This window comes from Gopherus flavomarginatus, chromosome 1 (genome assembly GCF_025201925.1).
Source record: "Gopherus flavomarginatus isolate rGopFla2 chromosome 1, rGopFla2.mat.asm, whole genome shotgun sequence".
NCBI classification, from domain to species: domain Eukaryota; kingdom Metazoa; phylum Chordata; order Testudines; family Testudinidae; genus Gopherus; species Gopherus flavomarginatus.
Window position 1 is genome coordinate 370314669 of NC_066617.1, and position 20572 is coordinate 370335240.

General features: G+C 45.8%; 2 pseudogenes; both read left to right on the forward strand.

Annotated features, from left to right (window-relative positions):
* Window positions 1–238: 238 nt before the first annotated feature.
* Window positions 239–1164, forward strand: LOC127031262 (olfactory receptor 51G2-like; annotated as a pseudogene).
* A 3967-nt stretch (window positions 1165–5131) lies between these two features.
* On the forward strand, window positions 5132–6059 carry LOC127031091 (olfactory receptor 51G2-like; annotated as a pseudogene).
* The last annotated feature ends 14513 nt before the right edge of the window (window positions 6060–20572 follow it).

Sequence of the window (20572 nt, forward strand, 5' to 3'; positions counted from 1 at the left end):
ACTGATCACTGGGTACTAGGCTAGATAGACTATGGATCTGACCCACTCTGGCAGTGTGTATCTGCCTATTCATTGTGTAAATCTAAGACTATGTTTTTGCTGATCTTCCTTGAGCTCCTGGGAGTCTCTAGATTTGCACTTGGAGCAGAAAGATGTCTCGCTAAATGTAATCCAGTCTCCTGTCCTTTTTCCTTTTAGGAAAGAAAGTTCAGAACTCCTTGGACCTCCCCAGTGTATTATGTCTGCTGTCAATGACACCAAATTCAACTCTGCAGTGTTCCTTCTCACTGGGATACCTGGTCAGGAAGACGTCCATCTCTGGATCTCTATCCCTTTCTGCTTAGTGTATGTTTTTTTCATAATAGGGAATTCACTCATTCTGTTCATTATAAAAACAGATCCAAGCCTCTATGAGCCCATGCACATTTTCCTTTCCATGTTGGCCGTCACAAACCTTGCTTTATCTATATCAACCATGCCGACAACACTGGGTATATTCTTGTTTAAGTCTAGAGAGATCAGCCTCGATGCCTGTTTTGCCCAGCTGTTCTTCATCTACATGCTTGAATATATTGAATCCTCTGTGCTCTTGCTGATGGCCTTTGACCAATTCATCACGATCCGTAACCCACTGAGATATGCTTCCATCTTAACCCTGCCAAGAATAGACAAGATGGGACTGGTGTGTGTGCTAAGAGGGGTGGCTATAATGATCCCACTCCCTTCAATAGTTCCAATATTGTCGATTCAATGTCCTCTCTCATTGCTACCGCATAAACCAGGATGTCATGAAGATTGCTTGTTCGGATGTCAGAGTAAACAGCATCTATGGCTTGTCTGCTACACACTTGATGGAGGGGCTGGACTCACTGCTTATCTTTCTGTCTTATGTGATGATCCTCAAAACATTGCTGAACATCACCTCCCACGTGGACTGTCTTAGGGCCCTGAACACCTGTGTCTCCCACCTCTGCGCTCTCCTGCTCTTCTATGTGCCCATGATCAGCCTGTCTGTGATACACAGATGGGGGAGAGCTTTTCTCTCTTGCTTAAGATTCTTCTGGGCTACATCTCCCTGTTGTCCAACCCCTAATGAACCCAACTGTGTACAGTGTAAAAAGCAAACACCTTCGTGCGAGGATAATCAGAGTGTTCGTCAAGTGAAGAGTGAGTTCATCATCTGGCTCCAGTGGTGGTGAAATGAGAAATGAAAAATATGGGCCACCAATTCTATCCAGGACAATTATATCCAAGATGACAGGAGCTACTGATCTGTGCAATGTAGGGACAGGTTCAGAGAGGGTCTAAGGCCTGGAGCAATGGGAGAGCAGCTGGTGAGGGAGGACAGTGCGCTGAGAGAAGGAAGCCAAGGCAGGCAGCAGCCTTTTAAAAGGGACTTTGTTCATGCATAGCCAGGGGATGAGTGGGATTTTGGCTCATAAAGAGCCAGCCACATCAGTGGCTGCTCCAATCTCATAATTTCTCTCGATATAGTAAATAAAAAGAAGGGATGTGGATGTTGGTTCCCATTACACCTGGCCTGTCACTGACTCGTCTCTGGTTAAACATTCAAAAGCCATGAAAAAGCTTCAGAGCTGTTCTGCAGTCACAGTCCTGGCCCTTCCCGAGCGCTCAGGCTGCTGCGTGATCCATGGGGGCTGATCCAGCTGTGGACAGGGGCTATTCAAGTGACACAGACACTCATCCTTCCCCCACACCCTCTGCCAGGCGTTTGTGACTGAGTCATGTGAGACAAACGATTTACACAGGAGCCTCTGGAGAAGCCATTCAGGCAGTTCCGTACCCCCATTCATGGCTTTGCACACAACACGCCTCGGAGCCCACTCCCCACCGAGATTGAGCAGAGTGGCATGAGTGAATAAGGGCCTGACAGACAGGAGTTCTCGCAAGAGACTCAGGCCCAGGTTCCCTCCTCTGCCCCACCATTTGTGTTGCCACAGCAATGAAAAAGATGGAAATAGTCCTCAGTTCCCCAACAGAGGCACAGCTAGCACCTGTTCCAGTGACGTCCATTCACTGCAGAGTGTCCACCTTTTCAAAAGCAAGACACAGGCAGGAGCCTTGCCCCTTCTGCGGCCCCGCCCATGTCCCTCTTCTTCCCCCTGTAGGCCTCACATTCTACTAATCCTCTTCCGCCTTGAGGCCCCACACGCTGCTCTTCCTTTTCCTGAGGCCTTGGCCCCTGGCCAGACTGGAAGCCACAGCTGGACCATTTGAAGAGCTGTCCAAGGAGCTAGAGTCAATAGGAGGGGAGGAGCCCCAAAGCCTCCACCTGCCCTGCACGGGAGACTGGTCATCCTGAGAGTAGCCACAGCCAATGTCCCCATCCCCCAGGCTGCATCACACAGGGAAGGTGGAGAGCCCAGGGCTCCCCAAGGCAGTCTGGGCTCCCTGGGTAGCTCTTACCACAGCCCGGCTCTGGCCTGGACCTGCGGCAGAGCCTCAGGGAAAGTGGAGGAGCAGCTGCTGGGGCTTAAGAGGCAGAAATGGGGCAGAGGGTGTGGCAAGCCTGAACCAGCGCTTACCACAGCAAGCAGGGTGGCGGGGGGGGGTGCCTGAGTAAAGGAGGAGGGTGGGACAGGAAGGTAGGAGAGCCTGTGTTTTAGAGAAGACTGAATAAATGCGACCCCACAAAAGAGGACTCCTGTTTTAAGTATTGCAGGCTGAGAGTAAGCCATTGCAAGGACCTTTGAGGGACTGGCAGGGCACCTCCAGGGCTACCTTATGTCACAAGGGGGCACTCTGGGGTGACACCCATGTGCAGGGATTTGGACAGAGTGTGCAGTGCTCTGGGAAGCTGTTAGGAACAGTCAGAGTTCAGCTCTGCAGAGAGGCCACTTCAAAATCTGCTGAGGCAGGGGGAGAACAGGCCAGTGAATCCAACCACTGTCACCGATTCCTTGACATCGACATCCCCACTTGCTACAGCACGGAAGGGAGCTCTGCTGGTGCAGCAGAGAATCCATCCAGCCCCACCATTGCTTGGAAGGCTGGTCTTCTGGTTTAGGTATTTCTCTGTAACTCAAGAGATCTGGGTTTGATTCCTTTGCTGTGTGTGACTATGGGCAAGCCATTAATTGTCTCTGAGCCTCTGCACAGGTGGATAACAGCCCTCCTGTGCCTCACAGAAGTGGCAGAAAAATAAATACAATATTCTTGAGGACCTTCATCTTAGATTGTCTGGCTGGGAGAAAGCAGTCTGAGCACAAAAGTCAGCTTCACACTTAGGCCTTCTAACACGGGCACGGCTGAGCGCTATGGTGATGGGGTCCAAGCTCACATGGGTTTCAGCAGAGGCTGTTCCCCCTAGAAAAGGGGAAACAGATGGGAAGATGCTCAGGCAAACTAGGCTGTGTCCTTGGATTCCCAAGAGAATATAAATTGGGACCAGTTCCAATTCTCTATCACCAGAGCAAAACTTGTCCAGCTTAGCTCGTAGTGATAGATGAGTGTAGATTTGTGGAGCTCCTTGTCATTTTAAAACCATGTTCTCCAACGCTTTGTGCTGTTTGCTAATAAACCTATTTGTTTTAAGGAGGCTGGGGGTGACTGTATGCTTCTGGTCAATGGCACCTGAAGGGAAGAGACTGAAGTGTCTAGTCTGACATGAATGGTGATAAGTGTTTAGCGGTGACAGTAGGATAAATACATTCCAGGTGCTTAGATACTCTGGGACCCTAAGATCAGGGCTGTCAGGGTTCCACAGAGCACCACCTCTGACATCTGTCTATTAAAGGCCTCTTATCAAAGCCTTCTGTGACAGCTGCTTCTGGGAAGCCCCATGACTCCAGCACCTGGGTTTCTGTGGCAGATGTGAGGGGTACTCGGGGGTGACAGTGAGAGGTAGGTACTGGATTTCTGAGAGAACAGAACCGCTGGTCTGTGTTTCAGCAGAGTAGAGCTGAGGTGCAGGAAAGGGGAGTGGAATAGCGGTTGTATGAAATTTATGCCCATAACTGTTTACACCAGCATGGCTGAAGTAACTTGCAAACTCAACCGGATATTAGTGCAAACTTAGTGTTTTCACTGTTCACCCATATGTGACACTAACCCCACACTTGCCCAACTGAAGTAACTGTCTGTGTTAGCTTGTAACTCTCCAAAGATCTACAGACCATTGCATGTGGAGAGGGTGCAGGTCCTGTGAGGATGAAGAGAAGTCTGTAGGATGATTGAACTCTCTGGATTCAGTCAACATAGGCCAGCCAAAGCACTTCAGTTCCTCTTGGATGGATTTTTGGGGATCAGAGCATATCACCAGGAGCAGTTGAAAAGGGAAAGTTAACAGAACCTGGTTCTGATTGAATTTATACATGTAAATCCGGAACAATGTCATTCAAGTCAATGTTATTGAATTAAGAACTTGTGCCTAAGAATGTATCTCATGTACTGCAAAGAGGCAGTGTCTTTATTTGGACCCTCAGAAGTGGAGAAAATAAAAAAGTGTGTATAATGAGGTAATGAAAGGCTTTTATAAATAGCTTCAGTGCAGGACAGATAAATACGACGGTTTTCCCAGCACACTTGCCATGTGTTCACACACATCTCATGATTCAATGTACCACACTCAGAAGCAGAGGACCAGAAAGAGTGCCTGTGGGAAAGTCACAATTGTAAAATCACACAGCGCTGTGGATATCCCATCTAAAAGATATCAATGTGGCCAAGAGTTTAGAAGGATTCAAAGAGGGACTGAATGTTAATATAGATAACCAGAAAATAGAATTAGAGCAGTGAGGATCATTTCAAAAACTCTTCAATGGGCTCTAAACCTTATTGATTTGCACCACAAAGTTTGTCTATTTAGTGGGTGCAGGTTATTTCTAAGCTGCCTATTGCAGGGCCTCTTCCACTTCCTTTGAAGCATCTGGAACTGATCACTGGGTACTAGGCTAGATAGACTATGGATCTGACCCACTCTGGCAGTGTGTATCTGCCTATTCATTGTGTAAATCTAAGACTATGTTTTTGCTGATCTTCCTTGAGCTCCTGGGAGTCTCTAGATTTGCACTTGGAGCAGAAAGATGTCTCGCTAAATGTAATCCAGTCTCCTGTCCTTTTTCCTTTTAGGAAAGAAAGTTCAGAACTCCTTGGACCTCCCCAGTGTATTATGTCTGCTGTCAATGACACCAAATTCAACTCTGCAGTGTTCCTTCTCACTGGGATACCTGGTCAGGAAGACGTCCATCTCTGGATCTCTATCCCTTTCTGCTTAGTGTATGTTTTTTTCATAATAGGGAATTCACTCATTCTGTTCATTATAAAAACAGATCCAAGCCTCTATGAGCCCATGCACATTTTCCTTTCCATGTTGGCTGTCACAAACTTTGCTTTATCTATATCAACCATGCCGACAACACTGGGTATATTCTTGTTTAAGTCTAGAGAGATCAGCCTCGATGCCTGTTTTGCCCAGCTGTTCTTCATCTACGTGCTTGAATACATTGAATCCTCTGTGCTCTTGCTGATGGCCTTTGACCGATTCATCACGATCCGTAACCCACTGAGATATGCTTCCATCTTAACCCTGCCAAGAATAGACAAGATGGGACTGGTGTGTGTGCTAAGAGGGGTGGTTATAATCATCCCACTCCCTTCAATTGTTCCAATATTGTCGATTCAATGTCCTCTCTCATTGCTACTGCATAAACCAGGATGTCATGAAGATTGCTTGTTCGGATGTCAGAGTGAACAGCATCTATGGCTTGTCTGTTACACACTTGATGGAAGGGCTGGACCCACTGCTCATCTTTCTGTCTTATGTGATGATCCTCAAAACATTTCTGAACATCACCTCCCACGTGGAGTGTCTTAGGGCCCTGAACACCTGTGTCTCCCACCTCTGCGCTCTCCTGCTCTTCTATGTGCCCATGATCAGCCTGTCTGTGATACACAGATGGGGGGAGAGCTTTTCTCTCTTGCTTAAGATTCTTCTGGGCTACATCTCCCTGTTTGTCCAACCCCTAATGAACCCAATTGTGTACAGTGTAAAAAGCAAACACCTTAGTGCGAGGATAATCAGAGTGTTCGTCAAGTGAAGAGTCAGTTCATCATCTGGCTCCAGTGGTGGTGAAACGGGAAATGAAATATATGGGCCACCGATTCTATCCAGGACAATTATATCCAAGATGACAGGAGCTACTGATCTGTGCAATGTAGGGACAGGTTCAGAGAGGGTCTAAGGCCTGGAGCAATGGGAGAGCAGCTGGTGAGGGAGGACAGTGCGCTGAGAGAAGGAAGCCAAGGCAGGCAGCAGCCTTTTAAAAGGGACTTTGTTCATGCATAGCCAGGGGATGAGTGGGATTTTGGCTCATAAAGAGCCAGCCACATCAGTGGCTGCTCCAATCTCATAATTTCTCTCGATATAGTAAATAAAAAGAAGGGATGTGGATGTTGGTTCCCATTACACCTGGCCTGTCACTGACTCGTCTCTGGTTAAACATTCAAAAGCCATGAAAAAGCTTCAGAGCTGTTCTGCAGTCACAGTCCTGGCCCTTCCCGAGCGCTCAGGCTGCTGCGTGATCCATGGGGGCTGATCCAGCTGTGGACAGGGGCTATTCAAGTGACACAGACACTCATCCTTCCCCCACACCCTCTGCCAGGCGTTTGTGACTGAGTCATGTGAGACAAACGATTTACACAGGAGCCTCTGGAGAAGCCATTCAGGCAGTTCCGTACCCCCATTCATGGCTTTGCACACAACACGCCTCGGAGCCCACTCCCCACCGAGATTGAGCAGAGTGGCATGAGTGAATAAGGGCCTGACAGACAGGAGTTCTCGCAAGAGACTCAGGCCCAGGTTCCCTCCTCTGCCCCACCATTTGTGTTGCCACAGCAATGAAAAAGATGGAAATAGTCCTCAGTTCCCCAACAGAGGCACAGCTAGCACCTGTTCCAGTGACGTCCATTCACTGCAGAGTGTCCACCTTTTCAAAAGCAAGACACAGGCAGGAGCCTTGCCCCTTCTGCGGCCCCGCCCATGTCCCTCTTCTTCCCCCTGTAGGCCTCACATTCTACTAATCCTCTTCCGCCTTGAGGCCCCACACGCTGCTCTTCCTTTTCCTGAGGCCTTGGCCCCTGGCCAGACTGGAAGCCACAGCTGGACCATTTGAAGAGCTGTCCAAGGAGCTAGAGTCAATAGGAGGGGAGGAGCCCCAAAGCCTCCACCTGCCCTGCACGGGAGACTGGTCATCCTGAGAGTAGCCACAGCCAATGTCCCCATCCCCCAGGCTGCATCACACAGGGAAGGTGGAGAGCCCAGGGCTCCCCAAGGCAGTCTGGGCTCCCTGGGTAGCTCTTACCACAGCCCGGCTCTGGCCTGGACCTGCGGCAGAGCCTCAGGGAAAGTGGAGGAGCAGCTGCTGGGGCTTAAGAGGCAGAAATGGGGCAGAGGGTGTGGCAAGCCTGAACCAGCGCTTACCACAGCAAGCAGGGTGGCGGGGGGGGGTGCCTGAGTAAAGGAGGAGGGTGGGACAGGAAGGTAGGAGAGCCTGTGTTTTAGAGAAGACTGAATAAATGCGACCCCACAAAAGAGGACTCCTGTTTTAAGTATTGCAGGCTGAGAGTAAGCCATTGCAAGGACCTTTGAGGGACTGGCAGGGCACCTCCAGGGCTACCTTATGTCACAAGGGGGCACTCTGGGGTGACACCCATGTGCAGGGATTTGGACAGAGTGTGCAGTGCTCTGGGAAGCTGTTAGGAACAGTCAGAGTTCAGCTCTGCAGAGAGGCCACTTCAAAATCTGCTGAGGCAGGGGGAGAACAGGCCAGTGAATCCAACCACTGTCACCGATTCCTTGACATCGACATCCCCACTTGCTACAGCACGGAAGGGAGCTCTGCTGGTGCAGCAGAGAATCCATCCAGCCCCACCATTGCTTGGAAGGCTGGTCTTCTGGTTTAGGTATTTCTCTGTAACTCAAGAGATCTGGGTTTGATTCCTTTGCTGTGTGTGACTATGGGCAAGCCATTAATTGTCTCTGAGCCTCTGCACAGGTGGATAACAGCCCTCCTGTGCCTCACAGAAGTGGCAGAAAAATAAATACAATATTCTTGAGGACCTTCATCTTAGATTGTCTGGCTGGGAGAAAGCAGTCTGAGCACAAAAGTCAGCTTCACACTTAGGCCTTCTAACACGGGCACGGCTGAGCGCTATGGTGATGGGGTCCAAGCTCACATGGGTTTCAGCAGAGGCTGTTCCCCCTAGAAAAGGGGAAACAGATGGGAAGATGCTCAGGCAAACTAGGCTGTGTCCTTGGATTCCCAAGAGAATATAAATTGGGACCAGTTCCAATTCTCTATCACCAGAGCAAAACTTGTCCAGCTTAGCTCGTAGTGATAGATGAGTGTAGATTTGTGGAGCTCCTTGTCATTTTAAAACCATGTTCTCCAACGCTTTGTGCTGTTTGCTAATAAACCTATTTGTTTTAAGGAGGCTGGGGGTGACTGTATGCTTCTGGTCAATGGCACCTGAAGGGAAGAGACTGAAGTGTCTAGTCTGACATGAATGGTGATAAGTGTTTAGCGGTGACAGTAGGATAAATACATTCCAGGTGCTTAGATACTCTGGGACCCTAAGATCAGGGCTGTCAGGGTTCCACAGAGCACCACCTCTGACATCTGTCTATTAAAGGCCTCTTATCAAAGCCTTCTGTGACAGCTGCTTCTGGGAAGCCCCATGACTCCAGCACCTGGGTTTCTGTGGCAGATGTGAGGGGTGCTCGGGGGTGACAGTGAGAGGTAGGTACTGGATTTCTGAGGGGAATGTTGGACAGTCATGAGGTTGCAAAGGGGATGCATGTCCCCTGGAATGGTTGTAGAAACATGAAAATATATGAATCTTTAGCACATCTGGCATGTAAATATGTTGTGACGCCGTCTACAACAGTGGTATGTGAAAGCCTCCTCTCACTTGCAGGTGACATTGTAAACAAGCAGCAGGCAATTTTATCCCTTGCAAATGTAAACAAACTTGTTTGTCTGAGCAAATGGCTGAATAAGAAGTAGGATTGAGTGGACTTGCAGTCTGTAAAATGTTACTTTGTTCTCTTTTTTATGCAGGTCTTTACTTATAATTCTACATTTGTAAGTTTAACTTTCATGATAAAGAGATTGCACTACAGTTCCAGTATTCGGTGAATTTAAAAATATTATTTCTTTTTTTCTTTTATGGTGCAGCACTTGTAATTGTAAGCAGTCAGGATGAGGTCTACCCTGACATCTGGTGGTGAATTATGGGAAGCATGAAAGAATTTCAGAACGTGTGAATTCTCATATATTTGCATGGGCACGCCCAACATAGCCCAATGCAGCTTAGGATGGTTATTTTGACAGCTCTGGGCTCCCCAATTTCTTTGTTATTGGAGCAGGATAAATAAAGTGTTGACACCTGATTATGTGAATGAGGAACTTTGAGACTACTTTATGACAGAGATGTCTCAATATAACTTAAGTAACACTTGCGAAACAAGGGAAATGGGTTCCAATAGCCAGTGAGTTGAGAGAGGTTGGTGAGTGTGCATCTGATAGTGGGGGCCTCCTTTTAAGGGTCTGGAACACCAATTGTGCATTCTTTCTCCACTGTGAAAGAGTAGAGCTAATTTTGATTCTGTTAGGAGTCCATCTAGAGGTTGTTGAGCTGAGTTCATGTTGGGCCAGTGGTGCACCAGGACTCCCCTACTGAGAGCTGAGATTGCTGAGTGTTGTGTTAACTAGTGAACCTGAAAACCTCTTGTTAAGTGGCTGCCAGAGTAGAGCAGTTTGCAGCATGTTGGAACAGCCCATGGAACAGTGAGTGGAATGAAGTGGTTTGCAGGGATGGCTGGAGGAGCAGCATAGTTGGTGTAGTGGATCTGGTCGTGGTGAAGGCTGCAGCAGAACTCCATGGAGAGGTGGAGCAGTTGGCCCTGGCCCACGTAAGGTGCCCCTTAACACCTTGTGTGGACTTCCCCCTCCTCCCATTTCCACCCAGGCTGGGGCTGGTAAAACTCTGCAGATAAACTTTTGAATTCTGGGGTAGCACTGACTAGAGACTTTCGGGTTGTTGGACTTTTGATTTGGGCTTAAGACCCTAAGGGGGAAAGGACATTGCCAAACGTACTTGGAGGTGGGTTTTTGCTTATGGTTTGTGTTATAATTCTGTTTGTGGTGTTTCTCCAATGGGATGCCATATTGTTTCCTTCTTTTATTAAAAAGATTTTGCTACACTCAGACTCCGTGCTTGTAAGAGGGGAAGTATTGCCTCCTAGAGACACCCAGGGGAGTGTGGTAGGTAAGTGTCCCAGGTCACTGGGTGGGGGCTCGATCCAATTTTGCATTGTGTTATTGAAATGGAACCCCTGGACACTGAACCCGGCCCTTGCTGGTGCCAACTCAGAGGGGCAGAAGGGTTACATAATAAAAAATGCACATAAAGTGACCACTGTTCACTGTGTATTCTGTGTTGTAATTCATAGACTCATAGACTCATAGACTCCAGGACTGGAAGGGATATTTGAAAATGTAGAAAACATGCAAAATATCTAAATAAATGATAGTCTATTACTGTTTAACAGTGCAATTAATTGTGCAATTAATCACAATTATTTTTAATTACATGATTAAATCATGATTACTTTTTTTTTATCACTTGACATCCCTTTAGAAAACCTAAAGCAGCTGATCCCAAAGGCTGGTACACCAAAGGCAAATGAAAATGAACCCCACATTAATGCATCTCATTATTTTTAAACTAATCTCATGATTTTGGGGGTAGTGACTTATACTTGTTGAATGGGACTTTGTGATACTGCGTAACGAGTTCAAAAGATCTGAAAAGCAACTAGCAAATGAAACAAAAAGTGACAGCAATTTTTTTTTCAAAGTACACGAGAAGCAGTAAGACTGTAAACCAATCAATGGGGCTACTGGATGATTGAGGTGCAGTCACGGAAGATGAGGCTGTTGCAGAGAGGTTAAATGAAACTGTTTGATTGGTCTTCGCTGCAGAGGATGTGAGGGAGATTCCCAAACCTGAGCCATTCTTTTTAGGTGACACATATGAGGAACTGATTAAAAGAGCTTTAAATTAGGCATTTGGGGGAGACGGTTGGGAGATGTCCAGGTAATCTCCATGCTGGAATTTAAAGAAAACAAAGTAAGAGAGGATACGACCATGGGCAGAAGAATGGACATAAGGAGGAAGAGTAGTGTAGATACCAGTCTAATAGGTGATACTGGTGGTAGAATGTCTATGCCTAATAAGGTAAAGAATGTCAGTGAAACCAAATGGCAAAAATTAAGATGTCTGTACACTAATGCGGGAGCCTAGGTAACAAAAAGGAGGAACTAGAGCTACTGGTGCAGGAAGTGAAACCAGATATTATAGGGATAACAGAAACATGGTGGAATAGTAGTCATGACTGGAGTACAGGTATTGAAGGCTATGTGCTGTTTAGGAAAGACAGAAATAAAGGCAAAGGTGGTGGAGTAGCATTGTACATCAACAATGAGATTAACTGTAAAGAAATAAGAAGTGATGGAATGGATAAGACAGAGTCTGTCTGGGCAAAAATCACATTGGGAAAGAAAGCTATTAGAACTTCCCCTGAGATAGTGCTTGGGGTGTGCTACAGACTGCCGGGATCTGATCTGGATATGGATAGAGACCTCTTTAATGTTTTTAATGAAGTAAACACTAATGGGAATTGTGTGACCATGGGAGACTTTAACTTCCCATATATAGACTGGAGGACAAGCGCTAGTAACAATAATAGGGCTCAGATTTTTCTGGGTGTGATAACTGATGGATTTCTTCACCAATTAGTTGAACCAACAAGAGCGGGTGCCATTTTAGATTTGGTCTTGGTGAGTAGTGAGGACCTCATAGAAGAAACGGTTGTAGGGGACAACCTTGGTTCAAGTGATCATGAGCTAATTCAGTTCAAACTAGATGGAAGGATAAACAAAAATAGATCTGGGACTAAGGTTTTTGATTTCAAAAGGGCTAACTTTAAAGAATTAAGGAAATTAGTTAGGGAAGTGGATTGGACTGAAGAACTTATGGATCTAAAGGCAGAGGAGGCCTGAAATTACTTCAAATCAAAGTTGCAGAAACTATCAGAAGCCTGCATTCCAAGAAAGGGGAAAAAATCATAGGCAGGAGTTGTAGACCAAGCTGGATGAGCAAGCATCTCAGAGAAGTGATTAAGAAAAAGGAGAAAGCCTACAAGGAGTGAAAGATGGGCAGGATTAGCAAGGAAAGCTACCTTATTGAGGTCAGAACATGTAGGGATGAAGTGAGAAAGGCTAAAAACCATGAAGAGTTGGACCTTGAAAAGGGAATTAAAACCAATAGTAAAAGGTTCTATAGCCATATAAATAAGAAGATAACAAAGAAAGAAGAAGTGGGACCGCTAAACACTGAGGATGGAATAATCTAGGCAGGGCCCAATATCTAAACAAATACTTGGCCTCAGTCTTTAATGAGGCTAATGAGGCACTTAGGGATAATGGTAGGATGACAAATGGGAATGAGGATATGGAGGTAGCTATTACCACATCCGAGTAGAAGCCAAACTCAAACAGCTTAATGGGACAAAATCGGAGGGCCCAGATAATCTTCATCCAAGAATATTAAAGGAACTGGCGCATGAAATTGCAAGCCCATTAGCAAGAATTTTTAATTTATCAGTAGACTCAGGGGTTGTACTGTACCACTGAAGAATTGCTAACATAGTTCCTATTTTTGAGAAAGGGAAAAAAAGCAATCCAAGTAACTATAGGCCTGTTAGTTTTACATCTTCTAGTATGTAAGGTCTTGGAAAAAATTTTGAAGGAAAAAGTAGTTCATAACATTGAGGTCAATGGCAACTGGGACTGTCATAAACAGATGGTTAAGGGTTAATGTCTGTTTTACCTGTAAAGAATTAAGAAGCTCAGTGAACCTGGCTGACATCTGACCAGAGGACCAATGTGGGGACAAGATATTTTCAAATCTTGGTGGAGGGAAGTCTTTGTTTGTGCTATTTGTTTTGTTTCTCGTTCGCTCTTGGGGCTAAGAGGGACCAGACATACACCCAAGTTATCTCCAATCTTTCTGAATCAGTCTTTCATGTTTCAAAATAGTAAGTAATAACCAGGAAAGGCAGATTAGTCTTATGTTTGTTTTCTTAACTTGTAAATGTCTTTTGCTGGAAGGATTTTTACCTCTGTTTGCTGTAACTTTAAATCTTAGGCTAAGGTGGGGGGAGTCCCTCTAGGCTATATGAATCTGAATACCCTGTAAAGCATTTTACATCCTGATTTTAGAGAGATAATTTTTACTTTGTCTTTCTTTTATTAAAAATCTTCTTTTTTAAGAACCTGAGTACTTTTTTTCCTTGTTTTAAGACGCAAGGGGATTGGGTCTGAACTCACCAGGGATTGGTGAGGGGAAAAGGAGGAAGGGAATGGTTAATTCCTCTTTGTTTCAAGATTCAAGGAGTTTGGATCTTTTTATAGCTTCCCAAGGCAACCCAGGGAGGAGAAAGTCTGGGGTGGGAAAGGAGAGGGGATGGTTTATTTCTCCTAATTTTAAGACCCAAGGGGTTTGGGTCTTGGGTTCCCCGGGGAAGATTTTGGGGCAACAGGAAGTGTGCCAAACACTATATTTTTGGCTGGTGGCAGCATTATCAAATCTAAGCTAGGAATTAAGCTTAGAAGGGTCCATGCAGGTCCCCACTTTTTGGACGCTAAAGTTCAAAATGGGGAAAAAACCTTGACAGGGGCAAAATACAGCATAGTTTTACAAAAGATAGATTGTGCCAAACCAACCTGATTGCCTTCTTTGAGAAAGTAACAGATTTTTTAGGCAAAGGAAACAGAGTGGATCTAATTTACCTTGATTTCAGTAAGGCATTTTATGCGGTTCCACATGGGGAATTATTAGTTAAATTGGAAAAGATGAGGATCAATATGAAAATTGAAAGGTGGATAAGGAACTGGTTAAAAGGGAAACTACAATGGGTGGTACTGAAAGGTGAACTGTCAGGCTGGAAGGAGGTTACTAGTGGAGTTCCTGAGGGATCAGTTTTGGGACCAATCTTATTTAACCTTTTTATTACTGACCTTGGCACAAAAAGTGGGAATGTGCTAATAAAGTTTGCAGATGACACAAAGCTGGGAGGTATTGCTAACACAGAGAAGGACCAGGATATCCTACAGGAAGATCTGGATGACCATGTAAACTGGAGTAATAGTAATACAATGAAATTTAAGAGTGAAAAGTGCAAGGTCATGCATTTCGGGATTAATAACAAGAATTTTAGTTATAATTTGGGGACACATCAGTTGGAAGTAGCAGAGGAGAAGATGGACCTCGGAATATTAGTTGATCATAGGATGACTATGAGCCGTCAATGTGATATATCTGTTAAAAAAGCTAATGCAGTTTTAGGATGCATCAGGCGAGGTGTTTTGAGCAAAGATAGGGAGGTGTTAGTACCGTTATACAAGGCACTGGTGAGGCCTCATCTGGAATGCTGTGTGCAGTTCTGGTATCCCATGTTTAAGAAGAATGAATTCAAACTAGAACAGGTACAGAGAAGGGCTACTAGAATGATACAAGGAATGGAAAATCTATCTTATGAAAGGAGATTCAAAGAGCTTGGCTTGTTTAGCCTAACCAAAAGAAGGCTGAGTGGGGATATGATTGCTCTTTATAAAAATTTCAGAGGGATAAATATTAGGGATGGAAAGGAGTTATTTAAGCTTAGTACCAATGTGGACACAAGAACAAATGGATATAAACTGGACACTAGGAAGTTTAGACTTGAAATTGGACCAAGGTTTCTAACCATTAGAGGAGTGAAGTTCTGGAAAAGCCTCCCAAGGGGAGTAGTGGAGGCAAAAGACATATCTGGCTTTAAGACTAAGCTTGATAAGTTTATGGAGGGGATAGTATGATGGAATAGCCTAATTTTGGCAATTAATTTGGCAATTGATATTTGATTATCAGCAGTTACGTATGTCCAGTGGTCTGTGATGGGATGTTAGATGGGATGGGATCTGAGTTACTACAGAGAATTCTTTCCTGGGTGCTGGCTGGTGAGTCTTGCCCACATGCTCAGGGTTTAACTGATCACCATATTTGGGGTCGGGAAGGAATTTTCCTCCAGGGCAGATTTGCAGAGGCCCTGGAGATTTTTAGCCTTCCTCTGCAGCGTGGGGCATGGGTTACTTGCTGGTGGATTCTCTGCAGCTTGAGGTCTTCAAACCACAATTTGAGGACTTCAATAACTCAGACATAGGTTAGGGGTTTGTTACAGGAGTGTGTGGGTGAGATTATGTGGCCTGCATTGTGCAGAAGGTCAGACTAGATGATCATAATGGTCCCTTCTGACCTTAAAGTCTATTAGTCTATGAGTCTAACTGTTCCACATTGAGGTGTTAATATAGGAGGTTGTGAGGCTGCACCATATTCATCATAGTGGTATAACTATGACATAATTATGAAGCATCTGGTACAGTATATGTCTCGTGAGGTGTCATTTGAAAAGTTATGATTTGCTGAATATGATTATCCTATATGTGTGAATGTATTATTTTTGTACCTGAAGTTATATATATTAGGACCAGAGTATGTGACACAGTTACCATTTTGGTAACTGTATTTTTCTACAAACTGAGATGGGAACTTGTCTTGAAACAAAGGGTTCCTGCTGTATTGAAAAATTATATATGGCAGGGAGTGACATCCTCTCTTGCTGTCAATCCCCACACATAAAAACACCTGGAAACATCTGAAGAACAAAAACTAAACTGGGGGAAGTGTTGGTCCCAGGATAAAGGGATTTCAGCCTGTGTATGAAAACTTTGTGAACTGCTTGCATCATCAATCAGGGTGACAAACTGACAATTCATATCCTATCCTATCCATCTATCTATCTATCTATCTAATTAGGCTCAGTCTGCAGCTCTGTCTATTTGCTAGGTAATCTGCTTTGATCGGTTTGCTATCACTTATAATCACTTAAAATATCTTTATGTAATTAATAAACTTGGTTTATGTTTTTTCATAAACAGTTTGTTTTGAATTATGTGTTTGGAAAAATTGCAGCGCTGTAAACAAAGTCTGTTGCATATCTCTCCCACATTGAGTGGAAAACGACCTATATTAATGAGTTTGCATTTTAGAGATCACAGTGCAGTGCAAGATGGTGTAATTCTGGCTTTATATTCCAGGAAAGATGCAAGTCCGGGAAGCTGGGAAATTAGCTCTTCTCTCCTGTTTGTCCTTGTGTGGCATAAGAAAAGCACTCAGGTAAATCAGTTGGTGTGCATCGCCACCTGCTGTTGTGTTGGGTGATAACAGGGCCTGGAGAGACTGGCTGTGTCACCAGCAGAGCAGTGTGAAAGAAGCCAGCCCAGCTGAATGGTTAGGAGCTCAGTGGTTCCAGTGGCTCCCAGACTGCACCCCAGGGTTGGCGACCGATCACAGTAGCATAGCAAGCCGTGTGAAATTCATAGCTTGGTGTTCAGAGTGAGATTTGCACTTCATACTGTGGTGGAGTTTTAAGTGAGATTTATGTGAGGTGGCTCGAGATCTGTCGAATAGGTTTCCACTTTGTTATTATCTCTTTGCTTATTTTGGAAAATGTAAGAAGGGACAGAAAAGCAGGAAAATGAGTGAGAGAGAAACTGTTGTGAAATTGGAGCCATGCAGATTGCAGGCAGAAGAAAAAGAAGATGAACATAAAAGACTTTTGGAGTTAAAAGAATTCCAGATAAAAGAAATGGAAGCTCAGAAGCAAGCGGAAGGAGCTGCACACCAGAGAATTTTGGAGCTCAAACAGGCAGAAATTGAGTAAAAGAAACTAGCCATGTAACTGCCAGGCAAAAAAATGGAGGGGAAGGAAAGAGAGAGAAAGCATCTGGGTCAGCAACAGCAGTTTTAGTTTGAGTATGTGGGAATGGGCTCAGGGCTAGGGGCAGGGGGTTATAGTGTAGGGTGGCTCTTATGTCGGGGTGGCGGGAACCCTGTCTCCCACTGTCATGGAGGGGCCAGGGGCTCCATGCACTGTCCATGCCCACAGACCCTACCCCCGCAGCCCCTATTGGTTGCAGTTCCCATATGCACAGGAGCTGCAGGGACACATGTAGGTGGGTAGGTAGCCTGCCAGCCCTATCCACCCCTGAACTCCACCACCAGCACGGCGATGCCTTCCCCCCCAAGCTCCAGCATCAGTGGGGTTTCCGGGCCATGTGTCACAGCCTGCACCCCCCAGCACCAGCAGTGGTCCCATGCCATCTCCCCCAGCACCTCCGGTGCCCCCGGATGACCCCCTCCCCAGGCACCCACAGACCTCCGCCTAAGTTTTAGGTAGGAGTACTTATTAAAATTCATGAGTTTTTGTTTATTGTGCAAGAGCTGTACGTAACTTTTTCAAAAAAATACCTATGACTAAAATATAGCCTTACTGATGGCTCATAAACAAAGACAATGGACCATGGAGGAGTTTAGCCTTCCTGTGAACCTTTCAGCCAGCCTGTCAGTAATGGATGTTATGACTCAGCACGGGTAGCATGACAATGCATCCCTTATGATTTGGCCTCCTGCAATTTGCCGTTGGCCGTGATGGTGGTTAAAGCTGGTGGACACTAAGCCAAGCCGCTGAGTTTCCCTAATGGCCAAGTGGCCCCCAAGGGAATGTGCAGACATGATCATAAAGACACCTGACTCCCTGTCTGAACAGATACTGCCTGCTGCCTGTGCTACCTCTCTGATGACTCTTTGTCCTTTAGGGTGAAGACCTCTTATGTCAGTGGCTCCCCTTCTAGCAGCAATTGGGTACGTTGGAAGGTTTCAGTATCTTTAAATGAAAAGTGAAGGGGAAAGGCTGCAAGCTGTTTCCATTTGCAGATGTTCTGTAGTGAGACAGAAAAATAAGCTGGGCTGTCGGGGTGACTGAGTGTTGGGGCTGGAGAGCAGGCAGTGCTGGGTAGCTTGGGAATCCCACCGCTTCATCTGGCCATTGTCCTCGGTGGGTTGTTCAAGCTATGCAGAAATCTGAGATTCAAAATGAACTCGGAGTGTAAAAACCCAAAGCCCCTGAGTCAGCGGCACAGCAGCCAGCAAACAGAGCTGTAATCAGGGGAGTTTCAGTGGGAGTTTACAGGGGGAGTTCGTGGGGGAGACTTAGAGACCTAGGCAGAGGAACTGACAGGCTAGTGAGAGGAGTGAGTTGTGGTCTGCCCGTGTTCTGGTGCCTGTTGGGAGTCTGTTTTGGTTTGTGTTTCTTGGACTAACAGGTTTTAGGTGGGAAGGCTGTGACCGATAGAGAGACAGCAGTGAAAGACACAATGAGGATGACTGGATGTGGAAGCTGCTGCATGTACATGATCCCGGAGGCGGTACCTGAAAAGAATTTCATCTGCATGAAGTGCCGCCTGATAGAGCTGATGGAAGAAATGATCCAAGGACTGGAGATACAGGTGGAAACTCTGGTTGAGTTTAGAAGGGGGTTCGAGCAGATGATGGAACAAAGACATGAGGAGGCTGAGGGAATAAGCTCAGACTTGCAGATGGAAGCAGGACCAAAGAATTCTGAGGGGAGACTGCTGGGTGCGGAAAGTGGACGATGGAAGGATGTGACTAAGAGAACCAGGCAGAGGAAACGAGGGGCCAGTGAAGGAGAAATAGATCTCAGGAACAGATTTGCAGAGTTGGAAAATGAAGAAGGGGCACAGCAGGTGGTCGCTGAAAATGAGAGGGCAAGGAAAAAGAGAAGAGCAGCTAGTCCTACAGGAAGAGGGGAAGAGTTAATGGAGACAACACCAAATATGGGCCCCAGGAGGATATGGGATGGGTTGCGGAGGATTGCAAGCGTGAATAGGAAACAAGAGGACTTGCAGCCAGTGGGAGCAGGGGATAGACTGGAGAATCACACTGTTACCAGGAAAAGGTACGTCTACGTGATTGGGGACTCCTTCCTGAGAAGAATAGACAGGCCTGTAACTAGAGCTGATCCGGAGAACAGAAGGGTGTGCTGTCTGCCGGGTGCTAAGACACGGGATGTGGACCTGAGGCTGAAAAGGATTCTAATGGGAGCGGGAAAGAATCTGTTGGTTGCCCTTCATGTGGGAACGAATGATACGGCTAGATTCTCGCTGGAATGTATCAAGGGAGACTATTCCAGACTGGGGAAGATGCTTAAGGAAATCGAGGCTCAGGTGATCTTCAGTGGGATTTTGCCTGTTCCTAGAGAAGGGCAACAAAGGTGTGACAAGATTATGGCTCAGGCAGTGGTGCTATAAGGAGGGCTTTGGGATGTACGGCCACTAGGAAGCATTCATGGACAGAGGACTGTTCTTTGGGATGGACTTCATCTGAGTAAGGAGGGAATAGACTTCTAGGATGGAGGCTCGCCCAACTGATTAAAAGAATTTTAAACTAGGAATTTGGGGGAGATGGGTGGGAGATGTCCAGGTAATCTCCACACCGGAATTTAACATTGAGAGGGAAGAAAACAAGGTAAGAGAGGATAAAGCCACGGGCAGAAGAATGGGCATAAGTAGGAAGGGTAGTGTAGATACCAGTCTAATAGGTGATACTGGTGGTAGAATGTCTGTGCCTAATTGGGTAAAGAATGTCAGTGAAGCCAAATGGCAAAAATTAAGATGTCTGTACAATAATGTGAGAAGCCTAGGTAACAAAATGGAGGAACTAGAGCTTCTGGTGCAGGAAGTGAATCCGGATATTATAGGGATAACAGAAACATGGTGGAATAGTAGTCATGACTGGAGTACAGGTATTGAAGGTTATGTGCTGTTTAGGAAAGACAGAAATAAAAGCAAATGTGGTGGAGTATCATTGTACATCAACGATGAGGTTAACTGTAAAAAAATAAGAAGTGATGGAATGGATAAGACAGAGTCTGTCTGGGCAAAACTCACATTGGGAAAGAAAGCTACTAGAGCCTCCCCTGAGACAGTGCTTGTGGTGTGCTACAGACCGCCAGGATCTGATTTGGATAGGGATAGAGACCTCTTTAATGTTTTTAATGAGGTAAACACTAATGGGAATTGTGTGACCATGGGAGACTTTAACTTCCCAGATATAGACTGGAGGACAAGTGCTAGTAATAATAATAGGGCTCAGATTTTTCTGGATGTGATAGCTTATGGATTTCTTCACGAATTAGTTGAAGAACCAACAAGAGGGGATGCCATTTTAGATTTGGTTTTGGTGAGTAATGAGGACCTCATAGAAGAAATGGTTGTAGGGTGACAACCTTGGTTGAAGTGATCATGAGGTAATTCAGTTCAAACTAGATGGAAGGATAAACAAAAATAAATCTGGGAGTAGGGTTGTTGATTTCAAAAGGGCTAAATTTAAAGAATTAAGGAAACGAGTTAGGGAAGTGGATTGGACTGATCTTGTGGATCTAAAGGCAGAGGAGGCCTGGAATTACTTCAAGTCAAAATTGCAGACAGGGCCGGCTCCAGGCCACAGCGCGCCATGGGGTGGCATGCCGCAGAGGGCGCTCTGCCAGTTGCTGGGAGGGCGGCAGGCAGCTCCGGTGGACCTCCCTCAG